Here is a 10,702-nt window from a genome sequence, read left to right on the forward strand (position 1 = left end):
TGAGTGAACATCAATATTTGGTGTTACTACCCTTCAAACCAGCATCAATCCTTATAGGTGCACTTGCACAAAGTCAGGGATTTTGTAGGATCGTAGACGCAGCCAAGAAAATGATAAGCGTATCACCCTTCGAAATCTGATGATGTCCAGCAGTAAAATCAGCTCAGAAATGGAAGAAACCAGTGGGACCCAGCTACACCCATCTACAGTCTGGAGAAATCTGGCCAGAAGTCATCTTCATGGAAGAGTTGCAGTCAAAAGTCACATATATTGCTTCCAATAGAACACATAAATAATATGCAAACATGTGTGGGAAAATGAAATTGAGGGAACTGAAACAGAAACAGGAGCTAGCTTGAGGCTAACTCCTTCACAAACAGATGCAGAAGCTGTGCAGAGTTTCAAGTTAAGGCCAAAAAACTGTCCCCTTTTGCACATGTCAGGCTCCATACATAGATTTACTTGCACTAATATTGACTTTTGTGTACGCAGCCCGCTCTCTTTGCTTTAGCACGAACACCGTGATTAGCATGCACTCGCAGCGCACACTTTTCACCGTTTACTCCGCCCGCTGCCAGCGTGCATTAAAGTTGCTGCAGCCTAAACTCTGAACCCGCTCTCCGTGTCTTTGAAGTGGCGCTCGTTTCTCATCTGTGAACAAGATGTCCAAATTAAAAATACCACACCCACGCCACAGTTTCTTTTAAACACTGCGTTTAGCGGAGAGGATGATGTGCAAAGTGCAGAGTCAGATTTTAAGGATGCATCTGAGTCAGTGCTGACTTACTGGTTTAACAGCCAGAGCGGAATGTTAGTAAATCGTAATGATCATCTTTTCACCACAAAAACCTGCTTAAATCTGCCTGTTTGTGTCTGTCTTTTGTACTTTTCTCCTCAAAATATTACTATTGTCTGTTAGGACAAAACCACACTAAAGGTTGTTTGTCTTGTTCATGAACCTCTGATTTTGTCCACCAGATTTCTTCACACACGCCATGTGGAGGCAATGAGGAAATAATCAGCGCCTTTTGACTCAGAGCAACAACTTTAACGCTGACAGAAGCGTCTGCGAACACTCTTTGCTCTGTGCAATTATTCTCGACTTTCGGCTCATTTTAATATTTGAATTCTTGTTTTGCGATAAATTAAACACTGCAGTGTCACCCGCAAACATTTTTTATTTATTTTTTATTCCCCACAAGAGCTTTTGAAAATCCGTTCAATTTATTTACACTCGAGCACCACAGTAGTTTTACTGAGATGATCATTTATTGCTCATTGTGGAGCAGTGAAGCCAGAAAGACGTCAGAAATGTGCCCAGCAGACATCCCAATGTTTAATACTGCTTTTTGTTCACCCTTTAATGCATTAAAACTCAGATTTTGGGGTTAACATCCTCAACCATTTGAATGGCTAGAAATGGTTAGAAATTGGGTACAAAATGAGAAATTAAGTATTTTATTGTCTACTGCTACAAAAAAAGATCAACCGTGTGGTTAAAACATGCGATATTTGAACTAGCCCGAACACTTAGAAATTGTGCTTTTGTCTAGAAGACATTTGTGACGTCTCAAGGGCATAACTAACTTCATTTTTACCAACAAATTCCTCCAAACAACTCTCTCTTACGGGGTCTCCCCGATCTCGCGTCGCTTCTTCAACCTGCAGCCGACAGCAGCGGTGCATCATCATTACTGTAATGGCAGCTTTTTTTCCCAGAAAGCGCAACTTCCCAGTGTTCCGCCACACTTTGAATATTGTCCATTGGTGAGTTACGGTCATTCAAAAATCACAAGCCATTTTTATGCACAGGCGGATCTTAAAGGGTTAATAGTAGAGAAGCGAATACATTTAATGTTATCTGATTAAAAAAACAAAAAAAAACACTGAACTTCACATCTTGACATTCCAGTCTCAATCTATTTTGTTGCAGCCAATCTCCAGACAGCTCCACTTTCAAAATGCCGCTCCCCTTGCAAGATCCAACCGCTCAAATCATGACCTCAATCATGACCTTAACCTGCCCTCAGAATGATAAACAAGCAGTTGACAATCTTGCACAAGCCCCGTCTTGCCGGTTTGATCTGTTTGTCTTTCTCTGGTGGTCCAAGCATCATCATACCGCGGGCTCCTGGCCAAGTGGAAACATGGTGAACCGCAGCGTGTTCGACTGCGCGGTACTCCCTCTGTATGGTCGATTTCCTCTTATTTGGATAATCTGGATTTTGTGTTTGACTCTGATTCAGCACTCTTTCTCTGTCTGCGTTTCTTCTGCTTCGTCAGTTTCTTGGCCCAGACTCTGGGTTGACTGGTTCACCCTTTGACTCCTGACATCTTAATCCCCTGCCAGCCTCAGAGAGGGACTGTGTGCATGCGTGTGCATGCGAGTGCGAATACGTGTGCGCTCTTTGTAAAAATCCGCATTGTGCAACACTTAGATTCTTCCTGACAAGCCATGAATGTGTAGATTAATGTGGGCTGGTGAGCGTGCATAACGTCACCCCTGCAGCACTGTACGCCAACCAGCCACAACATTAAAATCACTGAGAGAAGGAGACCATCTTGGGACAATATAACAGTGTTCTGCTGGGAAATGCTTTGAACCTGGCATTCATTCATGTGGGCCTAACTTAGACATGTAGTACCCACCTAGACCAGCAATGACACACAAAAACAGTTTAGGAACAACTCAAAAAAACATGAAAAGTGGAGAAGGTGATGATCTGGCCTACAAATTCACAACATCTCAAACTGTTCAAGTACCTGTGACCCCTCCTCTTAGCCCATTGGACCCCAAAGCCCCCACTGACAACCCTACCTACATACACCACAGGGCGTCCTCAGAAGACCCACGTCCATTCTCCGATGATTCTGTTTTGGAGATGTACACGCTATTAGGAAGGAGTTCAGAATTTCATGGCTGATCTGTGTATACTGTGACTGTATGAAGGAGCGCGTCGGATAAATAATGAGCTGGAGAGAGTTACAACATAACTTGTTATGGCAGGATTCTGCTTACACACAAACAACCCCAAAAACACGCTGCCATTTGCCTCCTGGCTGTTGTTTAATAGAGGCGTTAAAATCCCTATTGTGTGCAAACAATGTGCGTCTGACTGATGAATTTGTTGAGGTTGGTCTTGTCACGCCTACAGTCAGAGCTGTGATTGGGCTGAAATTCCAGTAAGTTCCAAATAAACACTCATTAGCGGGGGATTTTATATTGATGTTGGTCGCTTAGCAGACAAAGTCTCCTGGAAAACCAACTGGTGTTGTTTTTTCTTTTTTCTTTTTAGTAATCTTATCAACTGGTATGCTCTCTTACCATTACTCATCTAAACTGAACCAAACTAGGAATAAAGTTGAAATGTAGCGCTTTCCTACCACGACATCTATCATAACTCAATTTGTAATCAGACTCAGCCGAGAATTCAGTCCTCAGATACAAGTAAAATCCATTCACGTCAATCGTGTGCTTGCGTCAAAGGAAACCTAGCACACAAATCTGAAAGCATGTCGTGCCGAGACGACTTGCATTCTATCACTCCAGCGAACTTTCTGTAACACTCTTTGATTTGAAGGGTACAATTCTAGGAAGACAACTACAGAGTAAGAGACAATCTTTGAGAGCTAGCTTGGGTCATATTAGCATTAGCGACTAGCTCGCCAGCTGGTTAGTGGTGCGTTCAAGCTCTTCGCATGGTCCCATTTCCCCAGTTGGGTGAATTTAAAGCTGGACTGTGGAAACAACATCGCGCTCCAAGTGATTAAGCAACAGTTTGATAGCTGTTTCCAGTAGTAAGAGCAGAAGACACCAATCAGTGGATGTGTGACATGGTGGATTTCAAACAAGTGCATGTTAATGATAAAAGAAAAAAAGTCTATTTGCTCTAAATTATGGTGTTAAGTGCTTGTTGTGATAATATAACATCAACAGCCTGCCAAGCTCTGTGAAAAATAGTTGCAGACCATGGGTCTTGTGTATTTTCTCACTTGTGACCTAGTTTCTTTGATTTTTCTAACATCACGCCAATGCACAATATGTCATGAAGTGTCTTCGGAGTGTCTGACGCAGATGGATTCAGCTGGGGTGCTTTCTTACCTACGGTTTTACGAAATGTGCCAACAGATCCCAATCTGCAGCCTGCGAGGAGCTCAATAAAGCTGTTGAACCAGAAGGGCCACCTCCTCCAGACACTCCTCACGCACACTTGCTTCTTGGCATGTTTCTTCTCAGTGTCAGTTCATCCCACGCTTTTTTTATTCATGCTTCTTCCAGCAGAAGTGTTTATGTATAGTTCTGTGACGGCTCCCACATGTTTTATCTGCGGCGTTCACCGCGATGTATTCTTTCCTCCCATTCTTTCAGTCTGTTCATCACTCCACGCTTCTCAAGGACAAATCATTCCTGTGAAATATGCATCTAATTATGTATTTCAGTCACGTTACAGCTGATATATCGAACAAAGCTCAATAGTGGTCGAGGCTTTTAGGAATAGACTAAGTGGACTGAGCTGCATATACACCGATCAGGCTTAACATTATGACCACCTTCCCTAATATTGTGTAGGTCTCCCTCCAAAATGGTTTTGACTCATCAGAGAATGGACATGGACCTTCTGAGGTGGTCCTGTGGTGTTTCGTAACAGTATGTTGTTAGTGGGGGCCATCAGGCCCTATGGGGTGAGGGGTCTCTGTGGATCAGGCTATGTTTTTTGAGTCTGGCCTGGTCGTCTAAGTAACGTCCACATGAATGCCAGGTCCAGAAGTGTTGTGATTACTGTTGCTTTGATAGGATTTTAGGCATGCTCAACCACCTGCTGCTCCTTAGCACCCTTAAGAAATAATACAAATAACAGGAGAGTATTTTCATTGGTTTAAACACAAACATTCTCGATCTCATGTGACGCAGATGGGAAGAGCTACTGACAAGCAAATCTGGGCACCAGGGTTTGATTTGCTCACGTTACAAAGAGCAATTCATTATTATTACTTCCTGAACTGAGTCCCCCTAAAGGCGTGATCTCTGGCGACTCCCATGTGAAGCGGTTCCAAGCAGCATGCTGAAGAAAACATTTAATGCAGTTTAATTGACAAGTTAATTGGCTTGTTGTTTAACTGTCTTGCACTCCACTTCAGCAATATTACACTTGGACGTAAGCGGCAGGAAATGAGGAGTCACCTGCCAAGAAAAGGAAACAAGACACAGAGACGTCCCGAGCACGTTTCCTCAAACACCCGGGGCAACTGCGGCTCAATAGTCGCTGCACGCCTCGACTCGCACCGCGGGTTACACACAGTGTCGAACTTCCGTGCACGCGTCCGTGGTAACCAGCCCCGCCGGTCCACCTCGAGTGGGTTCAAACGGCACCCCTACTCACCTGTTGTGCCTTCGAGTTGTTCGGTATTTGCGCAGGTCCAAACCTCAACCCTTTTGAAGTGCTCTGTGAGTCACCCCCCCTTACCCCGAAGCCTCCAGGCCGCTGCGTGTGTGCACGTGTGTCGGTGCACGCGTGGGCCGGGTGGAATGAGGGCTGCTGAATGGGGATGAAAGGGTGCGTGTGTGTGCACAGGCAGACTATGTGCCCTCAGGAAAAATAGAGCCGGGCTCAGAAAAAGGTGGGATAGGAAGGGGGGAGGGGTCCCTCTACTTCACCACCCCCCATCCCAACAGGCACACACATACTCGCCCTCAGGTTGTAGTATGTGTGCTGTCGAAGGATGAGGGCGGCGTTATCTGGAAAACCTCGGACAGATTTCTTTACACGGTGACGATTATTTGTTGTTTTATTTTTAAAAAAAAATCAACTTATCTAGATTTCCTTCAATGAACACCTCATTAAAGGATGTGTGCTGAAGGTCTTATTTCCGATTATTAGAGGGTTTTGTTGCTTTAATCTCTGGATTAAGGTAATCTGACCACAGATCTGCTGCCAGGCGCATCCTCCTCTCTCAGTGTCTCCTGGTACCTCGAAGGAATGTTACGAGGAGTCTGTATGTGTCACGCTCTTTACCTTCCTATTGAACCGCCGTGTTTATACAACACACCGCGGGGATGGGGGAGGGGGGGGGGGGGGGGGGGGGGGGGTTGAGGTACTTTAGAGACACGCTTCATAGGCTACTAAAGGAGTGACAACCCCTAAAACTGTCCCTGGGGGTGAAGGGGAGGAGGCGGGCGGCCCGAGGGAAGCGGAGGTCTCTCTCGGGCGAGCGCGTTAAATCTCAGCCTGTTGTGCGTCGCCGGAGTGTAGAATTCCACCGGTGTCAAGAAAGCTTGTAAAGGCGTAACGTGAGCTTTTGTTTTAATGTCTCTGAAAACAGAAACCCAGTTTAGCAATATCCCAACTTCCGACAGTTGAATTTGCTCCAGGCGAGGTTTGAGTGTACGCCGATCAGCCGCAACATCGACAACACGAAGTGAATAACACTGACTGTCTTTTTTTTCCCCCCACATTTCCTGTTCTTTAAAAGTGTTTGTTTGTTTTGCACCTCATGCTGCTCACATGTGTCTTAAATTGCACCCCGGGGACAAATAAAGTTTTCTGAGTTTGAATCTTTTGACAGTGCAGCGTTCTGCTGGGGAAACTTTTGGACCTGGCATTCGTGTGGATGTCACTTAGACATGTACCACCCACCTGGACCAGACCAAACACATACACACACAATAACAGTTTAGGAACAACTCAAAAACACATGAAGAACAGCACAGGGTGTCGACCTGGCTTCCACATTCACTAGATCCGGACAAGTATCTGTGAGATGCACTGGAACGAGACTGATCCACTGAGGCCCAAAGAGAGACCTACACCAAACTAGGAAGGTGGTCATAATGTTATGCCCAATCAGTGTATGCGTCAGTGTGCAAAAAAGAGAAGTGACAAGATAAACTTGGAAAAAGTAACTGATTATTAATCTCTTGACGAGGTTAAGTCGGCAAAGTGTGGCTCTACTTCCAGGCTAGATGATATACTTGCATAATTATATAGACTGCAAAAAATCCTCATATCAAAGAAAGAAATCTTTGTTCAGAGACAAGAATGTTCTGCTTATTTTAAGAATTTTTGTCAAGCAAAAAAAAAAAAAAAACTCAACCCATTGGCCGATTGTTTTTCATAATACAAGATGATTTGATTGAATGTAGGAATATTTTGCTTCTTCCCGGTAATGCCGCTGCTGCAGCGCATTTGTCAAATGCTCCTGAAGTTAGTGGAGCAGACCTCTTTTCAGTGCAACGACTGGGCCGAGCGCAGTGATTTATCAGCAGTCGGAGGCTTGACGCTGGACGTCCACTCCATCTGCGCGGTCCCCGCTTCCTTAAACGTTTCCAAATGAGCTGACGAGTGGCGCGGCCCACCCCACCTCTACATCTGCTCGGCAGCAGGACGGAGGGAACGCAATTTCTTCCACTTACTCTTACGTGAAGTTTTTTCTTACAATTTTATTATGCAAACGCTTTCAAGCCCAGCTGAGGTTCAAGACGTTTTTTCAAGGCTACAATGTTTTGTTTGCAGGAAAACATGAACATTCATGTGACACTGGACACTTGAAGTGTCTGACGCTGCAGTAGAAGATTAATCTCTAAACTCTTTGACTTTGAGCAATGGCGCATGCTAGACGTTTGCAGAGACTATTTGAGGGTGAGTAAGTGTGACATTCGGTATATATAGATAGATATTAGGCCAGCAGCAGAAAACCGGTATGGAAAACAGATTGAACAGAAACCAGAAGAAGAGAGCGAGCGAAGTGGGTGAGGCCGGAGGCGAGCCCCGCTGCCGTGGTAAAAGTGTCACATCTGCACACGTCAAACGCAGTGGATGCAGAAACCAGGAGAGCAATGACAGAATGGCAAAAAAAGAAAGAAAAGAAAGGCAAGAACTAGGGAGGGGAGGGAGACTCTTTGTCCTTGAAAGCCAAGAAAAACGCTGCAGTCACTGCATCGATGCGTCTCGAGTAGTGGAAATTTAAAGAGGAGAAATGATTCAGGAAGCCAGATGTCAGTTAAAAGAAAATAGGAAAATCAACTCTGCTAGTTCAGTGACCGAAGTCTGACCCGAGGGGAGGGGTGTGTGCGTGCTTGTGTGTGTGTGTGTGTGTGTGTGTGTGTGTGTGTGTGTGTGTGTGTAGGTGGGTGTGTAGGTGGGTGTGATGGTGTGTGACACTGGAGCACCACAGGGCACTAAAAACCCCACTAAAAAGGAGGAGGGGCTTTTAGCTGATGTGCCTGATAACAACTGAAATCTCATCCACACGCACACATGCACTTTCAGCCCATGACTACATCCTCTTCACCTTGTACCTCTTAACTTCCTTCATGGGGTTATTAACTCCCAGATTGGGAAGCTTCCACCCCCCCTCCCCATTAAGTTGTCATGGTGGCATGACCCGAACACTTATTAGCTGACTCTGTGGGATTAGTCCGAGCTTGAAGCGGCGGGAGCTGGGGTTAAGCCTCCACCTCGAGGTGCTCGCTGCAGCATCTCACAAAAAAAAAAAACACAAAAAAAAACTTAATTAAATTGCCGAGACACCGAGGCAGGAATGTTTGCTTTGCTCTCCCTCCTCTCCTCGCATGTACTTCGGTCCATCCCTCCATCCCTCCGTCTCCACCTTTCTTTGCTTTTCCCATACTTCACGCGGCGTCCGTCCCTGCGCCTCGGACTCCTCGCTGGGCCGAAGGTGAGGGCGGCGAGGGGCAACAGGAGGCAAAGAAAGCCAGTCACAGTCACTCATTGCAGACACCACTGTCCCGTGTCAGCAATGCATTACCAAGACATTACCACAATATGCAGATTTATACCGAATAAGGTTGTAAAAATGTCTTTTCTTTACAAGGCAGGAGACATGACACAAGGTTTTCTTGTTTTTACACTGTAAATGTGCATCTTGCACTCCATGCAAATCTATTTCTAAGTAATAAGGTTTTAATATTACAGCTTGTGCCACTTGTTATTGCCATTAATTCTCTTGATTATTACTAAGATGGACTATTGATCCGGTCAAATGTTAGGGAATAATACAAGTGCCTAAATTAGTTTTCCTGGGTTATTTAATTCAGTGATGTACATGAAGAAAAGTGAGAATTCAACACACCTCAGAAGGCACAAGCAGCTACTAGTTTTTCTTTTTATTTATATTTTAAATTTCTTTTTTTTCTTTTCCTGGTATCAATCATTGCTCAGCAACAAACCCTCAAGTGTTGCTCATCAAAATACATGTGACAGATGAACACAGGTTGCAAAAACCCAAAGCAATTCCTTCCACTTGCTTGTTTGGTCAGATCAGATACAAAGCCCAAAAGTACTGCCTTAACCAAAGCAACTGATTTTTTCATGATGTTAATTCAAGTATTACGTATATTCGTCATCCAAGTTGGCAACAATTACAAAGATCCACACGGAAAAAAAAAACAAAAAGCCGACCAGTTAAATTCACACAAAACACCATAAAGTCGTCACTTTAAGCTCTACATCCCCGCGGGAATCTTGATTTATCTCTCGGGGATCATCAGATTAAAGTCTCCCATAAACAAGCAGCCAGATGTGAGCGTGAAGCCAGATAACGAGCCCTAATCCGATACATTCGACGCCAACACGGGTCTGAAACGGCGACGCTGATCAGAGATAACCGCCTGTTTGCGCATCTCTCTGCGGGAGACACTCGCGTCGTTGTCTTCCCCTGCCCGTGCGTCTCCCTGAGCGCGTCTGGCAGACAGATCCTGACCCGAGATACTGACCCCCGTGCGCCGGCGGAGAGGAATGCAAAGACACGCTGACAAAGTCACTGGCCGCAAGGGAAGCTTTCACATGTGAAGCAGGCTGGGAAAAGCCGCAACCAGAAGAGCGGGCTGGATGAATTAACCTCTCAGAGCTTCATACTCTGCAGTTCTAATCGATATCACAGCATCGAAACGACCCCGTACATGCGCGCGGAGTCAATAATCCATTAAAAGGTTGTAAAATTGCGTTCGTTTCCACTGACGAACTCAATGTGCAGTTCAGTCGGCTGTTTACTGGGCTCGAAAAAGGCACCTGGATGGTAGAAAATCACAATAAAGGCGCACGCGAAGCTTACCTTGGCAAAGTAATCCAAAGTCCGCTGGAATGCGCTCGAACAGCCTCTGCCCCAAACTTTTATCCACTTTGGTGCCTCTCGATGCAAAGCTCACAAATGTTCAAAAAAAAACTCCTCTTGAAACTTCGGAGTTGTTGTTCACCCGTAATAATAATAATAATAAAAAAAAGGTGTCCCCCTGCGGCGCGCTCGCTCTGCTTGGAGACTTCGGGTCCGCGGCGTTCAGTGTGTAGCGCACAGACTCTTCACAACAACAGCGCTCATTGAAGTACAGGAGGAGAGCGCTTAAACGAGCTGGGGAAGTGGGAGGCGCGGCGAGGAGCCGGAGCGCGCAGCCATGCGCGTCTCCGAGACAGGCTGCACCTGCAAAACATATCCACGGCAGGAAGGATGGTTTATCGTCCACTTCAGATATGTCTGAACACGGGTTTTCCTTAGACGAAGGAATAAAATATTCATGAAAATATTGTGAAAACGTGATTTTTTTTTTATTTTATTTTTTTTTTTAAAATGTTATAGATAAAATGTTTATCTTCTCAAAACTGAATTGATCAATATCTTCCAAAGGTACAACTTAATAAAAGAGGAATGTGCCTGAAAACAAAATTATTCCAACTTTATGGGCAACGGT

General features: G+C 45.0%; 1 protein-coding gene across 1 annotated transcript in view; it reads right to left on the reverse strand.

Annotated features, from left to right (window-relative positions):
- LOC125004447 (vasorin-like) overlaps positions 1-10,341 on the reverse strand; it is a 31,363-nt gene extending 21,022 nt beyond the window's left edge. Inside the window, exon 1 of the mRNA XM_047579046.1 lies at positions 10,072-10,341. The gene's annotated coding sequence lies outside the window, so the exon portion shown is untranslated. The remainder of the gene's footprint in view (positions 1-10,071) is intronic.
- Between the last annotated feature and the right edge of the window lie 361 nt (positions 10,342-10,702).

The sequence above is a fragment of the Mugil cephalus genome, chromosome 2, assembly GCF_022458985.1.
Source record: "Mugil cephalus isolate CIBA_MC_2020 chromosome 2, CIBA_Mcephalus_1.1, whole genome shotgun sequence".
Classification (NCBI taxonomy): domain Eukaryota; kingdom Metazoa; phylum Chordata; class Actinopteri; order Mugiliformes; family Mugilidae; genus Mugil; species Mugil cephalus.